Here is a 25476-nt window from a genome sequence, read left to right on the forward strand (position 1 = left end):
CATATGTTGAAAAAATGATCTTTTCCCCATCTTATGGTCTTGGCACCCTTGTTGAAAGTCATTTGATCATATTATGTAAGTATGTATTTCTGGGCTTTGTATTCTATTCCAGTGGTCAATATGTCTGTCTTTATGCCAGTATCACACTGTTTTGATTATTGTAATTCTGTACTAAGTTTTGAGATCAGAAAATGTGAATCTTACAACTTTGTTTTCTTTGCAAGATTGTTGTAGTTAGTTAGGGTTCCTTGAGATTCCATATTAATTTTAGAATAGATTTTTCTATCTCTGCAAAAAACATTGTGGTTTTGATAGGGACTACATAAATTTGTAAATTGCTTTCAATAATATTGTCATCTTAACAGTATTGTCTTCCAATCCATGAACATGGGGTATGTTTCCATTTGTTTGTGTCCTCTTTAGCTTCTCTGTATTAGCAATGTTTTATTGTGTTCATTATATAAATCTTTCACCTCCTTGGTCAAATTAATTTCTAATTATTTTATTCTTTTAGATGTTATTTTAAATGGAATTGTTTTTGTAAATTCCCATTCATATTGTTAATTGTTAGTGAATAGAAATGCAACTGATTTTTATGTGTTGACTCTGTACCTTGCTTCTTTGCTAAACCTACTAATTCTAACAGTTTTTTTTGGGGGGGGGCAGGAATCTTTAGAGTTTCCAATATATAAGATCATACCATCTCTGAATAGAGATCATTTTACTTCTTCCTTCTCAATTTAAATGCATTTTATATATTTTTCATGCCTAACTTCTCTGGCTAGAATATCCAGTATGATGTTGAATAGAAATGATGCAAATGAGCATCTTTGCCTTGTTCCTGATCTTGGAGGAAAAGCTTTCAGTCTTTCCTCCATTGAGTATACAGTGTTTGCTGTGGGTTTTTCATATGTGGCTTTTTATTATGTTGAGGTAATTTCCTTCTATTTCTGGTTTCTTGAGTGTAATTTTGTCAAGTGCTTTTTCTGCATCTCTTAAGATAATCACTTGGCTTTTCCCTTCATTCTATTAATGGATTGTGTTATGCCGATCAGTTTTTGTATGTTGCACCATACTTGCAACTTAGGAATAAATCCTACTTTGTCATAGTGTATGATTCTTTTAGTATGCTGTTGAATTTGATTTGCTAGTACTTGCTTGAGAATTTTTGCGTCAATGTGCGTAAGAGATATAGTTTTCTTTTCGATGGTATCTTTGTTTGGCTTTGATTTGAGGGTAATGCTGGCCTCACAGAATGAGTTAGGAAGTGTTCCTTCCTCTTCAATTTTTTGGAAAAGTTTGAGAAATATTGGTATTAGTTCTTTAAATGTTTGGTAAAATTCACCAGTTAAGTCATTAGTTCCAGGATGTTTCTTCTTTAGGAGATTTTTGATTACTGATTCAATCTCTTTATTAGTTATAGGTCTATTCAGATTTTCCATTTCTTTGCAATTTAGTCTTGGTAGGTCTTGTTATTCTAGAAATTTGTCCAAATTAGGTTATTCAATTTTTGTTGTAGTATTGTACATAGTACTCTCTTATAATTCTTTTTATTTCTGTAGAACCAGTAGCAATGTCCCTGCTTTCATTTCTGATTTTAATAATTTGAGTCTTCTGTCTTTTTAAATTTGAATTCATCTAGCTAAAAGTTTCTCAATTTTGTTGATCTTTTCAAAGAACCAACTTTGGTTTTATTGATTTTCTCTATTGTTTTTGTATTCTCCATTTCACTTACCTCTGTTCTAATCTCTATTATTACCTTCCTTCTGCTAGGTTTTGGTTTAGTTTGTTGTTCTTTTTCTGGTTTCTAAAGTTGTCAAGTTAGGTTGTTAATTTGAATTTTTTTTTTAATGTTAAGTGTTTATAGCTATAAAATTTCTTCTTAGTAGTGCTTTCATTGCATTCCATAAATTTTGGTATGCTGTGTTTTTGTTTTCATTTATGTCTAAGTATTATTTTCTAGTTTCCCTTGTAATATCTTCTTTGAGCTATTGGTTGTTTAAGAGTGTGTTATTTAATTTCCACAAATTTGTGAGTTTTTAGTTTTATTCCTGTTATTTATTTTTAACTTCATCTGTTGTGGTTGGAGAAGATATGTTGCATGACATCTATCTTTTAAAATCTACTGAGGCTTAATTGGTGGGCCAGCATATGGCATATCCTGGAAAATGTCCCATGTGCACTTATGAAGAATGTGTATGTTGTCACTGTTGGGCAGAGTGTTCTGTATATGTGTGTTAAATTTAGTTCGTTTATTGTATTGTCGAAGTCCTCTCTTTCCTTATTTATCCTCTGTATGTTGTTCTATCCATTACGGAGAGGGGGGACATTGAAGTCTTCAACTATTATTATAGAACTATTTTGCCTTCAATTCTGTCAGTTTTGCTTTGTCTATTTTAATGGTCTGTAATTAAGTGTTTAAATGTTTATAATTGTTATAATTTCTTGTTTTTTTGAGACAGGGTCTCACTCTGCTGCCCAGGCTGGAGTGCAGTGGCACGATCATAGCTCACTGCAGTCTCCACTTCAGGGCTCAAACAATCCTCCCTCCTCAGTCTCCCAAATAGCTATGACTACTGGCACACACTACAACACCTGGATTTTTTTTTTTTAAATTTTTGGTACAGATGGGGCCTCATTATGTTGTCCAGAGTGGTCTGGAACTTCTGAGCACAAGTGATTCTCTCACGTTGAGCACAAGTGATTCTCTCACGTTGGCCTCCCAAAGTGCTGAGATTACAGGCTTGAGCCACCATGCCTGGCCTATAATTATAACTTCTTACTCTACTGACATTTTTATTAATATGTGTCTTTCTTTGTCTTTTGTAAATTTTTAAAAATCTGCAACTTTTTGGGCAATCATATGATGCCCAAAGGAAATGCTCATTGGAGCGTTTTAGATTCTGAACTTTTGAATTTGGGATGCTGAATCAATAAATGTAATGCAAATATTTTAAAATAAAAAAATCTAAAATTTAAAATACTTCTCATCCCAAGTATTTTAGGTAAGAGACATTGAACCTTTATAGCCATCCCTGCTCTCTTTTGATGAGTATTTGCATGAGTTCTTCAACCTTTTTCCATCCCTTCACTTTCACCCTATTTGTGTCTTTGGATCTAAAGTGAGCCTCTTGTAGTCAGCATATAATTAGATCATGTATTTTTATGCATTCTGCTACTCTTTGTCTTTTAATTGGACAATGATAAGAAAGGACTTACTTCTGTCATTTTACTACCTGTTTTCTACACATCTTATGGCTTTTTTGTTTCTCATTTCTTACATCACTGTCTTTTTTTGTGTTTGGTTGATTCTTTTGGTATTGAAATGTTTTATCATTTCTTTTTGTGTATGTTCTATAGCTATTTTCTCTACGGATATCATAGGGATTACATTTAGCATCCTAAGGTTGTAATACTCTAATTTAAATTTATATTAGTTTAGGCCAGGCGCGGTGGCGCCCACCTGTAATCCCAGCACTTTGGGAGGCCGAGAGGGGTGGATCACAAGTTCAGGAGATCGAGACCATCCTGGCTAACATGGTGAAACCCCGACTCTACTAAAAATACAAAAATTTAGTTGGGTGTGGTGGCGGACGCCTGTAGTCTCCCAGCTACTTGGGAGGCTGAGGCAGGAGAATGGTGTGAACCCAGGACGCGGAGCTTGCAGTGAGCCAAGATCGTGCCACTGCACTCCAGCCTGGGCGACAGGGCGAGACTCCATCTCAAAAGAAAAATAATAAATTTATATTAGTTTAACTTTAACAACATACAAATACTCTGCTTTTTTACAGCTCCATCTCCACTCCTTTTAGTTGTTGATGACACAAAATTATATCCTTTTATAAGCATACCTAATTTTATTGTTTTGTCTTTATTGCCCTTTGTCTTGAATTTTTTACAAATTGATGGTTTGCAGGAACCCTGTGTTGAGGAAGTCTGTTAGCATGATTTTTTTTCAACAGCATGTGCTTACCTCATTAGCATTTTAAGAAATACAGTATTTTTACATTGAAGTATGTGCATTTTAAAGACACAATGCTATTATATACATACTAGACAACAGAATGGTATTAACCTAACTTTTATATGCACTTGGAAACCAAAAAATTTGTGTGGATTATGATATTTGCTTTATTGTGGTAGTCTGGACCTGAACCCATGATATTTCTGATGTAGGTTTATACATAGTGTGTCTCAAAACATAAGCTAATAATTCTTTAAAATGCATTAGTCTCTTAAATTATGTAGAAAACAAAATGTGGAGTTACAAAACAAAGTTATACTAGCTTTTAGATTAATAATTGTTATTCTTTCAATGTATTAGTCTATGCTCTAATTTTTATTTCTTTCCTTCTGCTGTTTGGGCTTACTTTGATCTTTTTCTACTTACTTGAGGTTTAACTTTAGGTTGTTTATTTGAGATAGTCTTCTTTTTGATGTAGGTGTTTATTACTATAAAATTCCCTCTCAGAATTGCTTTTGCTGCATCCCATAAATTTCTATATGTTGTATTTTCATTTTTGCTTGTCTCAAGGTATTTTTACCTTTCTCTTTTAATTTCTTGCTTGACCCATTGGTTTTTCAGAAGCAAGCTGTTTAATTTCCATTTATTTGTGAGTTTCCAAATATTTCTCCTGTTACTGATTTCTCTTAAATCATGTAGAAAATAGACTGTTGTTATAACAAAACTAGCTTTTAAAATTGTCCATATACTTACCATTGTTGGGATCCTTACTTTTTCTTGAATTCCTGACCTTGTAATCCACCCGTCTTGGCCTCCTGATGAAGTGTTGGGATTACAGGCTTGAGCCACCTCACCTAGTATTATTTTTTTATATAGCTTTGAATTACTGTCTAGTGTCCTTTCATTTCACCCTGCAGGACTCCGTTGAGCATTTCTTGTGGGAAGTTCTAGTAGTTATGAACCCCTCAGCCTTTTTTCATCTGTGAATGTCTTAATTTCTTTCTCACTTTTGAAAACACGGTTTTGCTGGGTATAGGATTCTTGGTTGACAAGTTTTGTTTTTTTTTGTTGTTGTTGTTTAAGCACTTTGCAGGTATTGGCCCACTGCCTCATGGCTTCCAAAGTTTTGCATGATAAATCTATTGTTAATCTTAGTGACAGTCACTTATATGTGATGAGTTTCTTGTCTCTTGCTGTTTTTGAGACTCTGTTTTTAAACATTTGATTATATTGTGTGGGTCTTTTTGAGTTTTTCTTACTTGAAATTTGTTGAGCTTCTTGAATTTTATATTCATGTCTTCCATCAAGTTTGGGAAGTTTTCAGTGATTATTTTAAAAATATTTTCTCTTCCCCTTTCTCTCTGTCTTCTTTTTCTGGTATTCCCACAATGCATGTGTTGGTTCCCATGGTGAAGTCTCACAGGTCTCTTTGGCTCTGTTTACTTTTATCCAATTGTTTTTTCTTTCTATTCCTCAGACTTGATAATTCCTATTGTCCTGTTTTCAAGTTCTCTGATTCTTTCTTCTCCTGCTCAAATCTGCTTTTGAATCCCTCTCTAGTAAATTTTAAATTTTAGTTATTGTAATTTTCAGCTCCAAGATTTCTTTTTGTTTGTTTTTAAGTTTTCTTTCTCTTTATTGATATTTCCATTTTGTTTATACATCATTTTATTGACTTTTTCTTTATCTTCCTTTAGTTCTTCAAACATCTCTAAGATGGTTATTTAAAACTTTTTGTCTAGCAGATCAGTCAACAGATCTTTTTCAGGGACAGTTTCTGTTGGATAATTTTTTCCTTTGAATGTGCCATGCTTTGCTGTTTCTTCATATGCTTTACAGTTTTTGTTGTTGTTAAAGACTGGACATTTGAATCTAATAATGTGGGAGCTCTGGAAAGCAGATTCTCCTCTTCCCTAGAGTTTGCTGTTGTTATTGTTTTTGTTTATTGTTTTCATTTTTTGGCTGTTGTAGTCTGTCTCTGCTCCAAGGATCAGCCTGAAGTATAAACTTAAAGTTTTCTCAGGTTTTTCCTGAGCCTACATCTTTCCCTGGGCATGTATTTTTTCCTGTATATGTGGTTGCTTTTGAATGTCCTGGTCTTTAATGGTTGGCTCTTACAGGGGAAAAAGAAAAACATTAATCAAGGGGGAAAGGGCACTGGCTGTTTAAATTCACCGGAAGTCACTTCAGTCAGAGGGAGAGGGGCTAGCAACACCAGCGGGGGGAGGTAAAACAACAATGGCTTCTAGACCCTCTGACTGCACCTCTGTGATCAGAAATAGTAACTAGTGATCAAAGCACAGATCTCTGATATTTGGAGGACAGGGTGTTTCTTGCCCACCCACAAGCTGTGTGCATGCTCCTCCAAGAACACATGCCCAGCTGCCAGCCATGGGGCTGGGGGTGAAGGATGGGTAACTGCTAGTATGCTAAAAGCTGAAATTGATCAAAATTATGGGCAGTTTACCATCCAAGCCTTACTCTGGAGCCTCCAAGGGGAGCCTCCAAGTCATTCCAGATTTCTAAGATAGTTACACGAGACAGATTCTTCCATTGCAGTTGTTGTCTAGGTGAGGAGATGGATTCTTGATGCTTTCTACTTCACCATCTTCCCAGAATCCCCAAGAGCCTTTTGATGGAAGCTGCCCTGAACATGAGAACTGTAGAATGTGGAGCTTATGCATGGTTGAAGACATTATGCTAACACTGGTGAGAAGACATGAAGTAACAGGTTCACTAGCTGCCTATCAGAACTATGCACTAAAATAAATGATAGTTTTCAAAGTGTTCTCTTGGTTGGGGGAGGGCATTACATTTCCAAACATATGGGAAAAAAAAGGCGTTACCTTTTAAGAACTCTAGGAATTCTCTTAAGAAGCAATTTAAGCTAAATTAGTTGTACTAGGTTAGCTATTGACCAAAAATGGTAGTAGTTTACCTTAAAACTGGACTCATAATGACTTTGGCTACTTCTAAATATTAAAGTTGCCCTCCAAGCTTGAGGACGTAGCACCTGAAAAGATGCTAAAGATAAAAGATGCTAAAGATAAAAGATGCTGAAGTGGATTGATGGCTCTTCCAAAAGAGAAGTTTAAAAACTGATGTCTGCTACAGTAGCATCAAAGACACATGTGTAAAGTCTTTCAGAGGGCTTACCCTCAATTGACCAAAACTCAGTTATATGAATTCAAGTATCAGTCAAGCTAATTTACTATCATATGTTCCATATGGATTCAGCAGGCAACTGATGCTAACATTTTGTTTAAGCCTGCTGTGAAAACTGAGTGGAATTCAATGAGTAAAGCTTGAATTTAAGGGTAAGATAGGCGAATACCTAAATATTTCTATTTGACCTGTATTTTTCTCATGAAGTCCACTTAGATCTTTTTATTATTAAATTACTTTAGTGAATTCTTCAGGTCAGAACAGCACGACTGTATGAAAAGTGTTCTAATTGACCAGGCGCAGTGGCTCATGCCTGTAATCCCGGCACTTTGGGAGGCCGAGGCAGGCGGATCACCTGAGATCTGGAGTTCGAGACAAGCCTGACCAACATGGAGAAAGCCTGTCTCTGCTAAAAATACACACACACACACAAAAAATTATCCAGGCATGGTGGTGGGTGCCTGTAATCCCAGCTACTTGGGAGGCTGAGGCAGGAGAATTGCTTGAACCCAGGAGGCGGAGGTTGCGGTGAGCAGAGATCATGCCACTGCACTCCAGCCTGGGCAATAAGAGTGAAACTCCATCTCGAAAAAGGAAAAAAAGAAAAAAGAAAAGTGTTCTAATTTCTAGCCCTTTGTCTGTGCTTTCTTTATTGATCTTTCCTCTATGCCCAACAAGGGATAAACTACACTTCTCATAGGGTATGCTAATTTTTTACTTGAAATTCAACTCAAACATTTATTCTTGAGCATCTTCTAAGGGCCAGAAGACCATGACTCCTATTTCATGCTTTGCCACTTCCAGTTGTGAGTAATTATTTACTCTTCATGAGGTTTGCTTCTGTAAAATTGTATAATGTCCTAATTATTTCCTGGCATTATTAGGATTAATTGTGCATTAAAGTTCCTTGTACATTTTAAACAGTATGTGAATAGTGTAGATTATTGTTACTGTTATTATTTTTTACCATGACCACCTCCTCTATTACTCATCTAGTAACAACTCACTTCATACGTACCCAGAATATCCAGAAAAAAAATACCAATTCCGGCTTTGACAACTGTAAGATGATCCCAGTGTCATGCCAGGTCCTTCCATATTTCTTACGCTACAGAAAACATCATGATGACAGTGAGTCAGCCATTAAAAACAGAACAAGGTACATCGAGCGGGCACCTTGCCGAATTGTTGGCAAACCCTGTGCTTTCCCACCCCGCTGCTCTGCATGCGGCCACATCGCCCTTTTTCTTTCTATCATATTATGATTCCAGTGTCTGGGCAGATCATCTCAATTTGGGGAACATTCCACCTGCAAGCTAAATCAGTGTGGATTTGCTTTCCTTCAGTATCCATCTTTCAGTTCAATCATTTCGCAGTAAGAATATCAATAATGAGCATATTATGGGGAGGACTTGGCAATCTTCTGTCAGTGCGAGGCCTTCAGAAGCTGGATGCCACCCCTCGGCCGGCTCATAAATCCTGCTTTGGTGCATTCCCTGTCCAGCCTCCTGAGTGAGTGCTGACATTACTAGCACTGCACCTCACCAGCGACTAAGGGGTGTCATTTTAAATAAAAAAGCCCTCTGGGCACGGTGGCTCATGCCTGTAATCCCAGCACTTTGGGAGGCCGAGGTGGGTGGATCACCTGAGGTCAGCAGTTTGAGACCAGCCTGGCCAACATGGCAAAACTCCGTCTCTGCTAAAAACACAAAAATTAGCCAGGTGTCGTGGCGAGCATATGAAGTCCCAGCTACTCAGGAGGCTGAGGCAGGAGAATGGCGTGAACCTGGGAGGCGGAGGTTGCAGTGAGCCAAGATTGCACCACTGCACTCTAGCCTGGGTGACAGAGCAAGACCCTGTCTCAAAAAATAAAATTAAATAACATTAAAATAAAAATACAAAAGTAAAAAAGCCAGGCAAGCTTTCCAAACTGCAAGCTCCCTCCTGCTTGGCCATCTGTCTTTCCCTCCCTGCACCCAACTCTTCTGACTCTGCGCCTAATGGTTTCTCATCTGGATGGAAGTCAGCTCTTGACAGCTCTCATGCACGGTTACCTGTGGAGCCAGCCTTCTGCACCGCTGATGAAACATCATGAGCTGATGATGAAACATCATGATCAGCTGCATCCACAGCGAAGGGGGTTCTCTCTGTCCTGGACTCGCCCTCAGTGTGGTGCTGATAGCCTACTCCCTGTTCATCACAAGGGCGCTGGCTTCACAAGTCCAGTTTTAAATTTTTACAAAACCTGTAACTCATGAAGATTTTCCTGCCCACAATGTTGGAAGTCCCTTGTGATGGTAACTGGAAAATTTCAATATTGGTGATGATTTAAGATACAAATATTAGGGGGTTGTAAGCAATACATAAATAAGTTATTACATGTGAATGGCTTCAAACAGTGCCTGATCCATGGTAAGCACTACATGTGTGTTTGTAATATACCACTGTTTGCATCCAGAATCATCACTAATGGGGGAACTCTGCAGTCACAACACAAGTGGACAGGTTCCATACACTCCCTATCTAAAGCCCTTCAGACCAGATGTGGTTTGAATAAGTCTTTTCCTATCTTTTTATGCTGCCTATACCACATATAGTGTTACATCCTCAGCAGCATCTTATTATTAAACATGTTACCATTTTCTCAAAGCAGTATATGAATATTTATGATTAGCTGGGAAAACCTAGACTATAAATTACCTAATTTTAGTTCAGGTCAAAGTGCTGCTGAAAAGTTATGAAACCACATTTCTCAGAGCTTCTTGTGTTTTGGAATTGTGAATATGGGATTATGGACCTGTGTTAGTCAAGGTTCTCCAGAGAAACATCACACACACACACACACACACACACACACACACACACACACACACACACACAATGGAAATTGGGTCATGTGATTGTGGAGGCCAAGAAGTCCCACAATCTGCTTTCTGCAAACTGGATAATCATGCCAGGTGTGGTGACTCATGCCTGTAATCCAAGCACTTTGGGAGGCTGAGGCCAGCAGATTACTTGAGTCCAGAAGTTCGTGACCAGCCTGGGCAACATGGCAAAACCCCGTCTCTACCAAAAATACAAAAGTTAGCCGGGCACAGTGGCACACACCTGTAGTCTCAGCAACTCAAGAGAGGGTGTCCCGCTGAGATAGGTGCATCACTTGAACCTGGGAGACAGAGGTTGCAGTGAGCCGAGACTGCAGCACTGCATCCCAGCCTGAGCAACAGAGCCATACCTTGTCTCAAAACAAACAAAAAACAAACAACAAAAATACCTGGAGAACCAGAACAGCCAGTGGCTTCAGACTCAGTTTGAGGCTGAAGACTTGACAGCAGGAGTGCTGGTGTCCGAGGGTAGGAGAAGATGGATGTCCTGGGTCCAGAAGAGAGAGCACATTCATGCTTCTGCTGCCTTTTGGTTCTATTTGGGCCTTTGGGGGATGGTTTGGGGCCCACCCACGTTGGTGAGGGGAGATCTCCCTTACACAGTCTGCTGATTCAAATGCTAATCTCTTCTGCAAACACCTTCACAGGCACACCCAGAAATAATCTCTCACCAGCTACCTGGGCATCCTTTCATCCAGTCAGGCCGACACTTAAAATTAACCATCATAGGACCTGTGTTAGTGTCCCTGGTCTACAGAAGAGGAACCTGAAGCAACCAGATGTACCAAACCTCACCCAAAGTCAGAGCAGGACTTTGGATGCAGACAGAGTGGTCCCAGGCTCTGCTCTTACCTACTGTGCAGCAGAAGCTGTCTGGTAAGACTGTGTTGATATGGAGCTCAACTAGGGCTTATGCCTTTGTTGTTTTCTTTGTATTGAAGATGGAATTGTAGAAGTATTGAGACTGTTTGCAGAGTGGCTGCGTGCAGAAGGAGAGCAACCTTTAGGGGACGCTTGAATTTGACTGCCTTATTTGGGACAGAGGCAGCCTCAGCTTTGTCCTTTCTTGTGATTCTTTTCCTCTTTCTCTGTCATCTTCCCAATTTGTCTTGCCACATGCCTGTGCCCTGACTGCCACTTGGTGTCCTACTCAGATCCCCTGTCCTGCCCCAGAGACCCAGGGAATGGTCCTGCATGACAAAGACTCCCTGTGCCTCTGCCTCCTCTTGACTTATGAGGGATGGGAGATTATATACAAATATGCCAGCAGCCTTGGCCCTCAATAGGAAGGTTCAGAGGGGCGTTGGGTCCTCACCTTCTCACAGCAATAAAACACTCATGAATGCACTGTTATTGCCTTTGCTGCCTTCCCTGTCTCACTTCCCTGCTCCTAGTAGGCACTGCATGCTGTGACCATGGGTCATCAAATGCCATGTGACTCGAGCTGCCCATCAAGAACTGGGCATTGTCAGATCCACCAAGTGCTGAGGTTTAGCAGGCACCACAACAGGACCACTTTCTTCCTTCCCAGCAGTAAAGGATGTTCTTTGTCATCTTTCCTTACCTCTGCAGTAAAACCACCTTCATACAGAATTTTGGCTCCTGTTACTCAGAATTTCATGCCTGGTGATGGGTAATTGTCAGGGGTCCATCTGGCACAGTTCGATTGAATTTCAAAGGCAAGCTTTACTGATAATTTTTTCCCAATCTCACCTGTGAAAGGATGCTCCACTGCAGTGGTTATGATTGTCCCTGTGTGGGAACAATTTTGTTTTCTCTCCTTTTTCATCAGTATATTTTACACATACAGCAAAATGATGTTTTACAATATTAATTTATGACTCATTCCTTTTTCCTCCCACAATTTCCCCTTATCCATTCACCCATATGAGCAAGGAGCAGGCTTAATATTTCGTGTCAAGAAAGTAAGTGTGTGGGAGAGTTTAAGGGAAAGTGGTGTGTATGACCCATCCTCCCTGCTGAGAGCTTAGGAGAATTTGGGGCAAATTAGGAAAATCTTGCAGAAGCAAGGGAGTGACCAGTACTGAGACCAAAACTGACTTTTGGCTCCTGTTACTCAGAATTTCTGCTAGAGATGCAGCCAGAGCCCAGAGGAAGCTGTAGCCAGAGACCAGAGGGAGCTGCAGCCAGAGCCCAAAGGGAGCTGCAGCCAGAGCTCAAAGGGAGCTGGCTGCACAGAACCTCTGGAAGGACGGGACTGACAGTGTTTCTGAAGATGCTGGTGGTCCACTTACAGCAGGGAGGGGCCCTGTGGACACCTCGGGAGCAAGCTGTGTGGGCTGGTGGCTGAGGACTGATTCTCCTCCACAAATGCCTGGGCACTTTGGAGATGGGAAAATCCTAATCAGAACAGAGTTCTGGTGGAATGGGGACCTCAGTAAGTAATGAAGACGGTGGACAAAAGGAATATTGTTGTTGCTGTTGTTTATCTCTCTTGAATTTTTGGGCTGAGCATCACAGCTACTATAGGAGGTAACCAAGTCTAGAATCAACAAACATACTTGTGAATTGCTTGTAACATGGATAGAGTACAGCCCTTTGAATCCAAGCCAATTCTTTTTCAAAACAATACCAGTAATACTCTTGCAAAATAGGTAGAGAGAGATGAGTTGTCTTCTCAAAATTCCTGTTGAATTAGGAAATGCCAGTAGCCTCTGATGGCACTGTGAAAAGAAAATAAACGCTTGGGATTTGCAATTCACTCTGCCAAAAGAAAAAATCAAGCTGAAAGCCGAGTCATGCAAGAAACTGCCTTTCCTTTTGTTCTTAAGCAAAGAGCTACAAACAAAAAGTTAAATTTCCCTCCAAGTACCTACTATATGTTCACCTTATCTTGTGTAAAGTGCCGATGTGCTGAGTGTGAGAAGATGAATGCATAAAGTTCCCCTACCTGCTCCTTTTTTTCTTGCATCACGTGGATTCAGTAATGTGACCGTACCCTCCCTCTTTCCTCTCCAGCCTGCTTTGCCCCATTGGTTATTGAAGTTCTCAAAATCATCTTTAAAGAAAGGCAATAAGTTCCCTCTCAGGCATGTCTTTAACCTTTGCAAAATAAACTACATTGATTGAGACCTGTCTCAGATGCTTTTTGATTTACAGCACCGAGTTGAAGAGTACTTCTATGTGCTGGCCAGCTCCTGGACAGACACCTGGTGATCAACACAGGAGAAGAGAGAGGGAGAAAGAGGGCAGATGCAGTCTTGTTAGCCTTGGCTGATAAGATTAGATTATCTACAGATTTCACGAGAGGCTTATCATGATGTTTAAGACCCTTACGTTTGACTCTGAGTTTGTGAGATGGAAACTGTTCCTAGAGAGTGAAGGTGAATCCACTAGCTCTAACCCAAACTCTGCTGTCCATCTAGGATAAACAAGGACCATCACAGCAGCTTCAAGGCACAGCTGATGCATTGTAGGCTTTTGGGAAGACAAACGAGTCATTTCTGCAGGCTCTGAGACAAGGCAAAGGATGCTGGAGCCCCTCCAGATGGGCATGCCCCTCAATAGAGACACAGACGCAGAAGAGTTGTGCCTTGGAGTACTGCAGACTCCATAAGAGCTGGGGGAGCTCTTTTGAGCCTTGTTGTGGGACCATTTCTAAAGTTACCACTAAAAGATTACACAAGCTCACGTGTTCAGTATTTTGGTTTTTCTTTGAGGCAATATGACTGTTTCATGATAAATTAACCCCCAGAGAAACCACACTCCTAGTAATGCAGAATCCAAGGTGTATTGGAGGCTTGGTAGTTTGAGTATGGAGGTAGGATGGGTACAGGCATCACAGGAGACAGAGGAATGAGAGAATGGAGTCCATTTGGTTTTGCAAGAGTCAGCATTTGCTTTTATCCAAAAGACAGGTAATAACAAGTCCTGGAGAGGATGTGGAGAAAAGGGAACTATTGTATACAGTTGGTGAGAATGTAAATTAGTATGACCACTATGGAGAACAGTTTGGTGGTTTCTCCAGAAGAAAAAATAGAGCTACTATAGGATCCAGCAATCCCACTGCTGGGTATATACCAGGAAAATAGCAGGGGAAAGAAGGGAAATTAGTATATTGAAGAGATAGCTCCACTCCCATGTTTATTGTAGCACTGTTCACAATAGCCAAGATTTGGAAGTAACTTAAGTGTCCATCTACAGATGAATGGATAAAAAAAATGTGGTACATGCACACAATGGAGTACTATTCAGCCATAAAAAGAATGAAATCCTGTCATTTGGAATGACATGGATGGAACTGGAGGTCATCATGTTAAGTGAAATAAACCAGGCACAGGAAAACATTGCACGTTCTCACTTATTTGTGGGATATAAAAGCCAGAACAATTGAATTCATGGAGATAGAGGGAAAAATAATGGTTACCAGAGGCTGGGAAGGGTATAGTGGATGTTGGGGAGGTTGAGATGGTTAAATGAGTACAAAAAAAGTTAGAAAGAATGAATAAAACTAGTATTTGATAGCAAAACAGGGTTACTATAGTCAAAATAATTTACTTATACATTAAAAAATAACTAAAAGTGTAATTGGATAGTTTGTAACACACAGGATAAATGCTTGAGGGGATGGATATTCCCATTCTCCGTGATGTGATTATTACGCACTGCATGCCCGTAACAAGTGTCTCATATACTCCATAAATATATACACATACTATGAACCCACAAAATTTAAAAACTAAAAATTTTTTTAAAAAAGAGTTGATGTTTATTCCACCGCAGGGTTCCACGAACAGAGGAGCCTGCCCTGCTTCCTGGCATGGAGGCTAAGACACAGCATGTGGTGGAAGCAGCACTCCTGTGATAACAGAGTTAATCCACTCACAAGGGCAGGCCCTCAAGACCCAAAGCCTCGCCGCTCCACACCGCCACAACGGCAACCAAGTTTCCAACACATGAACCTTCAGGGACCACATTTAAACCCAAGCAGAGGGCGATGTGATCGATAGGAAGGTGTCCATAGACAATCTTAGGGTGCAAGATGACTTGAATGAAAAGGTTACAGACATGTGTGAAGATAACTGGGGAAAGCTTATGAATTAATGGCTTCTTATATCTTCAGACCTCACCATGTAGAGGGCAATAAACAATGCCCCTCATGTGGAAAGAGGATTGCATCAGGTGAAAAATTCAGCCTTTATAGTGAGAGTTTAATGTCCTCTAGGTCTTTCAGTTGCTCCTGGATGAAGTGGCAATGGTCAGTTTTCAAACAGCATCCCTTAGTAGGCCAATTTCAGACTGATCTGAGTTCTTATTTTATTATTATTATTATTATTATTATTATTTTTGAGATGGAGTCTCTTGCTCTGTCACCCAGGCTGGAGTGCAGCGGCATGATCTCCGCTTACTGCAACCTCTGCCTCAGGGTTCAAGCCATTCTCCTGCCTCAGCCTCCTGAGTATCCAGGATTACAGATGCCTGCCCCCATGTCCAGCTAATTTTTGTATTAGTAGAGATGGGGTTTCACCATATTGGCCAGGCTGGTCTCGAACTCCTGAGCTCAGATGATCCGCCCACCTCGGCCTCCCAAAGTGCCGGGATTGCAGGTGTGAGTCACCGTGTCCAGCCCTGTTCTGAGTTCTATTTCTGCCGTAGTCAAACTGGCACCTCTGTGTTTTATTTTATTTTTACGTTAAAAGGGTCACAGACGATACTCAAGTTTCAGAAATATTGCTGAATATGATATCTGCAGTTTGAAGATTCATTATGCAAACCAGCTTACTGAAGCTCAGAGTATTTTTACATAGGGAAATTATGTTAGCTTTACTGAATATAATCATTCCAAATGTATATAGACTCAGAACACATTTGTATTAGAGCATATTGTTGATTTTATCTGGTCCAGTTTCTCCAGTAGCTCTGGATTAGGTAAATCCTAAGTCCTCCAACTCATTCAATTCCATCCACAATCAGGCACACAAATCAATCCAATCTTCTCCACCACTGCTTTTCCAAAATAAATCATCAGATGGGGGAAAGGATTGTCTCATTTTCCTGCAGCTCCCCCGTCACCATCTTTTGCACATGTGCCAGGCCCACAGATCACTCCTACATCTTTACTTATGCTATAACTCTCCTAGGAACCCCTTTCAGCATTATCACCTAGGTTTTAATGTACACATTAAGCCCTGATACTCTATGAAGCCCTTCCTAATTTCTTTCATTATTTTGTTAATAATAATGGCTAATACGTTGTGAACATTTGCTATGCATCATAAACTCTAACGAAAGCCCTTTTTGTGCATTATTTCACATAGCTATTAGTATTCAGTGAGGGTAGGTATGTGATTAACTCTCTAGACCTCAGCTTCCTGATCTGTAAAATGAGTATAAAAATCCTTACCTGAGACAGCACAGCTGGTGAGTAGCAGGGCTGTGATTCAAACTCACTGCTGACCGACTCCAGAGCCTGCCTTCTTAAACACTGTGCCATAGCCTGTCTCTCAAAATTCATTCTCATATCCAAATTCCTGTAAAGTTTTTTATTAGACCAGTTTTAGAATTTAGTTATCATCTTTTAACATTCACTGCTGTATAAATGGCTTCTTTTTAATTAAGTTGTAAATTTAGAGCATACGTTAAGACTATACAGATCTCTAAAAAAAGTACTTGTTTTCTTCTAGGTACCTGGGGACAATGATAGCTGCCTAAATCCATGCACCACAATACAGAAGACTGCACAAGGGAAGAACCTTGAGAACCACATGAAACTCAGGCTCTGCCGCAAGCCTTTCTTGTAGGCAAAGGCAGTCTAATAAAAATTTAAAAAATAATCTTGTATAGAAGAGAGAAGAAGGGAGTGAGCAGCAGATCTAAAATCTTTCTGAAACCACAACCAGGATGATAAAGTTATCCTAACTGTGAAAATACGGAAAAAATGTGCATTACTGCATCACAGTGCTGATTACAGGGAAGAGATTTATAATACATGTGATTTGAAGTGGCAGTCTTCAAAAGGTACAGCTTCTGAGAGAAAAAGATGAAAAACTAACAGGGAGGAACTCCAGTGACTGGGTGGTAAAAAATAAAAGAAGTGGAAGGAAAAGTTACAGTCTTACAAGGCAAAGGGTTAACATGAAAGTCAGAGGGTACATAACCACTTCCTGCATCAACAGAAATCTCATCCCTGAAAAAATCTAGACTGTGCTATACAGACAGAGGAGGATGACAAGCCATTAAACTAGAAATCTTGTAAACCACCACACATATGCAAAATCAATAGTATTGAGAAGTCAAGCTAGTGGGGCTTCTGGGTCAAGTGGGGACTTGGAGAAGTTTCTGTCTAGCTAGAGGATTGTAAACACACCAATCAGCACTCTGCATCTAACTAAAGGATTGTAAATGCACCAATCAGCGCTCTGTAAAATGCACCAATCAGCACTCTGTAAAGTGGAAGAATCAGTGCTCTGTAAAATGGACCAATCAGCAGGATGTGGGTGGGGCCAAATAAGGGTATAAAAGCTGGCCACTGGAGCCTGCAGCAGCAACTCAGTTGGGTCCTTTTCCATGCTGTGGAAGGTTTCTTCTTTCACTCTTCACAATAAATCTTGCTGATGCTCACTCTTTGGGTCTGCACTACCTTTATGAGCTGTAACACTCACCAGAGGGTCTGTGGCTTCATTCCTGAAGTCAGTGAGACCACGAACCCACCAACCCACGGGGAGGAACAAACAACTCCAGATGCACTGCTTTTAAGAGCTATAACACTCACTGCAAAGGTCTGGGGCTTCACTCCTGAAGTAAGTGAGACCATGAACCCACTGGAAGCAAGAAACTCAGGACACATCTGAACATCTGAAGGAACAAACCGCGGACACACCATCTTTAAGAACTGTAACAGCTCACCGGGAGGGTCCACAGCTTCGTTCTTGAAGTCAGCGAGACCAAGAACCCACCAGAAGGAACCAATTCTGGACACAGGATGAAATGGAATAAGTCTATGCAAAGTTACCACAAAGACACAAAAAGTGAGAATTAACACATTTCAGCTGGATGAAACTTCTCACCAGAAACAACCATGAAGAAAAATAAAAATGTAAGAAATGATTCAAAATGAGTTAAATATACTAAAACAAATCTCAAATCTGAAGAACCACTTTGAATTAGAAATCTGAAAACTGAAAGCAAAAATAGAAAAAGCAGAAAAAAATGAACTGAGTTGATTGAACTTAGCAAAGAAATGATAAAAGAAAAGACAAAATCATCTCAGATTGAAGAAGACTGAAATGGAAGATAATAAAGTGAATTGATGAAATGCAAGAAAATAATCTGCAAATGAAAATAAGGTAAAGGAAGATGTAAAAAGGCCCAGTAGAGAGTGGTTGACTGGACGATAAATAAGAAACAACATACATAAAATTGAAGTTATTGATGTAGAAAACCAAACAATAGAACAGAATTAATATTTAAATCTAATCCAGAAAACTTTCCAGTAATAAAATAACACAAATTTACATAATGAAGGAGATCACTGAATACCTGGGAAAATAAAGCAGGAATGACTGATGAACTTCAAGACGTACTCTAGTAAAACCATTAGACTTCCGAGATAAAACAAGCACTTTTTTTATTAGACCAGTTTTAGAATTTAGTTATTTATTGTCTTTTAAAATTCACTGCTATATAAATGTCTTCTTTTTAACTAAGTTTTAAATTTAGAGCACAAGTCTAATCCCAATACTTTCAGGTAAAAACATTAAGTAACATATGAGAGAAAAATAAACTGTAATTAGAATTCTTAAAAACAACATAAAAAGGCAAAGCAAAAATGGAACAGAATAAAAAAAATCCATGTGAAAGGAAATGTGGAAAAGGATCTTTATTTCCAGTCAAACTGTCTAAGTGCCAAGATTACAGAAAGCCATTTTAGACACACGGCAACATAGGGAATTGTGTGTCTAACAGGGGGTGAGCTTCATTGGAATAAGAGATGATTATAAAAATTTCAGCAAAACGACCAGTCATCTGCATAGCAATATAATTGTACATACAAGGCTAAAGCAAAGGCAGAGGCAAGGAAGAAAGACTAGCATACAAATGTTACGCGTTATGAAAAATAGAAATAATATGACTTTAACAATGAGAGGAAAAGATAGAGGGAAAGGAAAAATGAACCATTCGATGTCTTTTAGAAAGTAGGTGGGGGTTGTAGTATATCACTAAATATTGATATATCAGATAGGAAAAACTTAAATAAGAAAACAGAGCTGGTGCTACTAAAAAAAAAACATAGGTACGAAGACAAACACTACGACAAAAATACAAAATTCCTAAATACAAAAGAATAAAGGTTTTAAAAATAAAGAGCAAAACACAAATGTCATGCAGAGAAAAGAACAAAGCAAAAATAACATAATACTTAAAATATTATGACCAAGTTACTATTTGGAGTAGTAGTCGTATTGACAATTATGAATGCACCGTTAAAATACAAAGATTTTATTTATTTTTATTTTTATTTACTTTTTTGAGACAGAGTCTTGCTGTCTCCCAGGCTGGAGTGCAGTGGCGTGATCTTGGCTCACTGCAAGCTCCGCCTCCCGGGTTCCCTCCATTCTCCTGCCTCAGCCTCCCAAGTAGCTGGGACTACAGGCGTCCACCACCATGCCTAGCTAATTTTTGCTATTTTTAGTGGAGACAGGGTTTCACCGTGTTAGCCAGAATGGTCTCTATCTCCTGACCTTGTGATCTGCCCGCCTCGGCCTCCCAAAGTGCTGGGATTACAGGCGTGAGCCACCGCACCTGGCCAATACAAAGATTTTAATTTGTTATACAATGGAAGACTTATCTAACAAGAGATACACCTATAATGAAATACTTCAGAAAGCTTAAATATAAAGAGATGAAAAAGTATACCAGGCGAGTGAAAACAATGTGAGAAGAGATTGCTAATCCAAATATTAGAATTGAAGTCTGAAAGTATTAAATGTGACAAATAAGGATGTTTTAAAATGCTATACATAATTTTTAATGGAGATACAATGGTAATAAACTTGTCTATACCAATTCACACAATAACCATGTTTATGAAATAAAAATTACGGGAGATGCAAGGAGATGTAACAGAAACAGAGAGGAGATATCAACACATCAGTTTCAGTACAGGACAGATTATGCTGACAAAAATCAGTAAGGATATGGGAGACCTAAATCATATTATCAAGATAATCTGTGGATACATACCAAACTAGATATTCTCATAACAGAGAATATGCCTTATTCTCAAGTTTACATGGAATATTTACAAAAATTAACTGTATATTAACAAATAGTTCCAAAAAGTAAAATACTATAAACAAATTTTTATTTTACAATACAATAAAACTCGAGATTATTAACAAAATCCTGAAAGAAAAAAGATCCACTCCATCTAGTAAAATTTTATTAAATAACCCTTGGTAAAAGGGGAAATGCAAATTGATATTAAAGAATTTCTAAAAACTAATGATAGTGGAAACGACCTATCAAATCTATGTGATGTATTTAAAGCAGTGATTAGAAGAAAAGTCGTAGGACTAAATACTGATCAATAGGAGTGAAAATGAATGAATGAAGTATCAGTTCAGAAAACTAGGGATCCAAAGGAAACAAAGCAAACCAAGAGAAAGCACACAGAAGGAAATACTAACGTTAAAATCAGAGAAGAAGAATGTAGAAAAGAGTGTACCAAACTGAAACCTTTCCTTTTTTTTTTTTTTTGAAAGTTAACAAACATCACAAAGCACCAGCTTCTTTAATTGAGAAAAGAAGAAGGCACAATGTACAGAATAATGACAAGGGGGACTAACCACTGAAATGGTGAGGAAGTAGGGTATGCAGGATTGGGCAGAGGGAAAAACTGAACTGCAGTGTGGTTGCAACTGTGGCTCCAGCCAGTTCTGCCTGGAGTGCGGATGTATCTTCGTATTTCTCCCAGTTTGAAGCAAATGGCTCATCCTTTGTATCCCTGAATTGATACGTCCTGACAGGTCATAACTGTGGCTGATGCCGTTCTACGTGGCTGAGGGTAATTCCAGTGGGAAGTGCAGCTGTGAGCTCTCAGCCCATATATTCAGCAGCTGGATTTGAGTGCAATGGCCCTGAGAAGGGGGTGTAGGTGAGCACAGTAATCTATGATTATCTTTGTGTTAAAGGACTGAATCTTTGTTCCTTAGTGCTCAAGCACATTGATTTTTTTTACCATATAATTTTTGTTTATTTTTGACCCTTCACAGCAATACATTTTGAAAATGTAACTTCCAAATGTTGAATGACTGATTTGAGAATTTTCTTTTTTTAAAAAATGTACTTTAAGTTCTGGAATATGTGTGCAGAACATGTAGGTTTGTTATATAGGTATACTTGTGTCATGGAAGTTTGGTGCACCCATCAACCCGTCATCTACATTAGGTATTTCTCCTAATTGTATCCCTCCCCTAGCTCCGCTTCCACCAACAGGCCCCAGTGGGGGATGTTCCCCTCCCTGTGTCCATGTGTTCTCATTGTTCAGCTCCCACTTATGAGTGAGAACATGCAGCGTTTGGTTTACTGTCCTGTGTTAGTTTGCTGAGAATGATGGTTTCCAGCTTCATCCATGTCCCTGCAAAGGACATGAATTCATCCTTTTTTATGGCTACATAGTATTCCATGTTGTATATGTGCTACATTTTCTTAATCCAGTCTATCATTGTTGGACATTTGGGTTGGTTCCAAGTGTTTGCTATTGCAAATAGTGCTGCAATAAACATACATGTGCATGTGTTTTTATAGCAGCATGATTTATAATCCTTTGGGTATATACCCAGTAATGCGATGGCTGGGTCAAATGGTATTTCTGGTTCTAGATCCTTGAGGAATCACCACACTGTCTTCCATAATGGTTGAACTAATTTATACTCCCACCAACAGTGTAAAAGTGTTCCTATTTCTCCACATCCTCTCCAGCATCTGTTGTTTCCTGATTTTTTAATGATCCCATTCTAACTGATGTGAGATGATATCTTATTGTGGTTTTGATTTGCATTTCTCTGATGACCAGGGATGATGACCTTTCGTTAATATGTTTCTTGGCCACATAAATGTCTTCTTTTGAGAAGTGTCTGTTCATATCCTTCACCCACTTTTTGATGGGGTTGTTTTTTTCTTGTAAATTTAAGTTCCTTGTAGATTCTAGATATTAGCCCTTCGTCAGATGGATAGATTGCAAAAATTTTCTCCCATTCTTTAGGTTGCCTGTACTCTTTGATGATAGTTTCTTTTGCTGTGCAGAAGCTCTTTAGTTTAATTAGATCCCATTTGTCAATTTTGGCTTTTGTTGTCCTTGCTTTTGGTGTTTTAGTCATAAAGTCTTTGCCCATGCCTGTGTCCTGAATGGTATTGCCTAAGTTTTCTTCTAGGGTTTTTATGGTTTTAGGTCTTATGTTTAAGCATTTAATCCATCTTGAGTTAATTTTTGTATAAGGTGTAAGGAAGGGGTCCAGTTACAGTTTTCTGTATATGGCTAGCCAGTTTTCCCAACACCATTTATTAAATAGAGAATCCTTTCCCTATTGCTTATTTTTGTCAGGTTTGTCAAAGATCAGATGGTTGTAGATGTGTAATGTTATTTCTGAGGCCTCTGTTCTGTTCCATTGGTCTATATATCTGTTTTGGTACCAGTACCATGTTGTTTTTGTTACTGTAGCCTTGTAGTATAGTTTGAAGTCAGGTAGCATGATGCCTCCAGCTTTATTCTTTTTGCTTAGGATTGTCTTGGCTATACACGCTCTTTTTTGGTTCCATATAAAATTTAAAGTAGTTTTTTCTAATTCTGTGAATAAAGTCAGTGGTAGCTTGATGGGGATAGCATTGAATCAGTAAATTACTTTGGGCAGTATGGCCATTTTCATGATATCAATTCATCCTATCCATGAGCATGGAATGTTTTTCTATTTGTTTGTGTCTTCTCTTATTTCCTTGAGCAGTGGTTTGTAGTTCTCCTTGAAGAGGTCCCTCACATTCCTTGTAAGTTGTATTCCTAGGTATTTGATTCTTTTTGTAGCAATTGTGAATGGGAGTTCACTCATGATTTGGCTCTTTGTTTGTCTATTATTGGTCTAGGAGTGCTAGTGATTTTTGCACATTGATTTTGTATACTGAGACTTTGCCGAAGTTACCTATCAGCTTAAGGAGATTTGGGGCTGAGATGATGGGATTTTCTAAATATACAATCATGTCATCTGCAAACAGAGACAGTTGGACTTCCTTTCTTCCTATTCGAATACGCTTTATTTCTTTCTCTTGCCTAATTGCCCTGGACAGAACTTCCCATACTATGTTGGATAGGAATGGTGAGAGAGGGCATCATTGTCTTGTGCCAGTTTTCAAAGGGAATGCTTCCAGCTTTTGCCCATTCAGTATGATATTGGCTGTGGGTTTGTCATAAATAGCTCTTATTATTTTGAGATAGGTTCCATCAATACCTAGTTTATTGAGAGTTTTTAGCATGAAGTGATGTTGAATTGTATCAAAGGCCTTTTCTGCATCTGTTGAGATAATCATGTGGTTTTTGTCATTGGTTCTGTTTATATGATGGATTACGTTTATTGATTTGTGTATGTTAAACCATCCTTGCATCCCAGGGATGAAGCTGATTTGATAGTGGTGGATAAGCTTTTTGATGTGCTGCTGGATTCACTTTGCCAGTATTTTATTGAGGATTTTTGCATTGATGTTCATCAGGCATATTGGCCCCAAATTTTCTTTTTTTGTTGTATCTCTGCCAGGTTTTGGTATCAGGATGATGTTGGCCTCATAAAATGCGTTAGGAAGGAGGCCTTCTTTTTCTATTGTTTGGAATAGTTTCAGAAGGAATGGTACCAGCTCCTCTTTCTACCTTTGGTAGAATTCAGCTGTGAATCCGTCTGGTCCTGGGCTTTTTTTTTTTTTTTTTGGTTGGTAGGTTATTAATTACTGCCTCAATTTCAGAACTTGTTATTGGCCTATTCAGGGATTCAATTTCTTCTTGGTTTAGACTTGGGAGGGTGTGTGTGTCCAGGAATTTATCCATTTCTTCTAGATTTTCTAGTTTATTTGCATAGAGGTGTTTATAGTGTTTTCTGATGATAGTTTGCATTTCTGTGGGATCAGTGGTGAAATCCCCTTTATAATTTTTTGTTGTGTCTATTTGATTCTTCCCTCTTTTCTTCTTTATTAGTCTGGCTAGCAGTCTATCTATTTTGTTAATCTTTTCAAAAAGCCTGCTCCTGGATTCATTGATTTTTTTGAAGGGTTTTTTTGTGTCTCTATCTCCTTCAGTTCTGCTCTGATCTTAGTTATTTCTTATTTTCTGCTGGCTTTTGAATTTGTTTGCTCTTGCTTCTCTAGTTCTTTCAATTGTGATATTAGGGTGTCAATTTTATCTTTCCTGCTTTCTTCTATGGGCGTTTAGTGCTATAAATTTCCCTCTAAACACTGCTTTAGCTGTGTCCCAGAGATTCTGGTACATTGTGTCTTTGTTCTCACTTGTTTCAAAGAACTTATTTATGTCTACCTTAATTTCGTTATTTACCCAATAGTCTTTCAGGAGCAGGTTGTTTAGTTTCCATGTAGTTGTGCGGTTTTGAGTGAGTTTCTTAATCCTGAGTTCTAATTTGATTGCACTGTGGTCTGAGAGACTGTTTGTTATGATTTCTGTTCTTTTGCATTTGCTGAGGAGTGTTTTACTTCCAATTATATGGTCAAGTTTATAAAAAGTTCAATGTGATGCTGAGAATAATGTATATTCTGTTAATTTTGGGTGGAGAGTTCTGTAGATGTCTATTAGGTCCACTTGGTCCAGAGCTGAGTTCAAATCCTGAATATCCTCCTTAATTTTCTGTCTCTTTGATCTGTCTAATATTGACAGTGGGGTGTTAAAGTCTCCCACTATTATTGTGTGGGAGTCTAAGTCTCTTTGTAGGTCTCTAGGAACTTGCTTTATGAATCTGGGTGCATATATATTTAGGATAGTTAGCTCTTCTTGTTGCATTGATCCCTTTATCATTATGTAATGCCCTTCTTTGTCTTTTTTTGATATTTGATGGTTTAAAGTCTGTTTTATCAGAGACTAGGATTAGAACTCCTGCTTTTTTTTTTTTTTTTTTGCTTTCCATTTGCTTGGTAAATCTTCCTCTATCCTTTTATTTTGAGTGTATCTGTGTCTTTGCACGTGAGATTGGTCTCCTGAATACAGCACACCAATGAGTCTTGACTCTTTAGCCAATTTGCCAGTCTGTGTCTTCATTTAGCCCGTTTTCATTTAAGGTTAATACTGTTATGTGTGAATTTGATCCTGTCATTATGATGCTAGCTGGTTATTTTGCCCATTAGTTGATGCAGTTTCTTCATAGTGTTGATGGTCTTTACAATGTGGTATGTTTTTGCAGTGGCTGGTATTGGTTTTTCCTTTCCATGTTTAGTGCTTCCTTCAGGAGCTCTTGTAAG

The 25476-nt window shown here is 38.7% G+C and overlaps 1 protein-coding gene across 1 annotated transcript in view; it reads left to right on the top strand.

Moving 5' to 3' along the window:
- Window positions 1-25476, top strand: part of ACTR3B (actin related protein 3B) — a 1022089-nt gene that overhangs the window by 476190 nt on the left and 520423 nt on the right. The window lies entirely within an intron of this gene.

This window comes from Hylobates moloch, unplaced genomic scaffold, assembly GCF_009828535.3.
Source record: "Hylobates moloch isolate HMO894 unplaced genomic scaffold, HMol_V3 SCAFFOLD_1, whole genome shotgun sequence".
NCBI lineage: Eukaryota > Metazoa > Chordata > Mammalia > Primates > Hylobatidae > Hylobates > Hylobates moloch.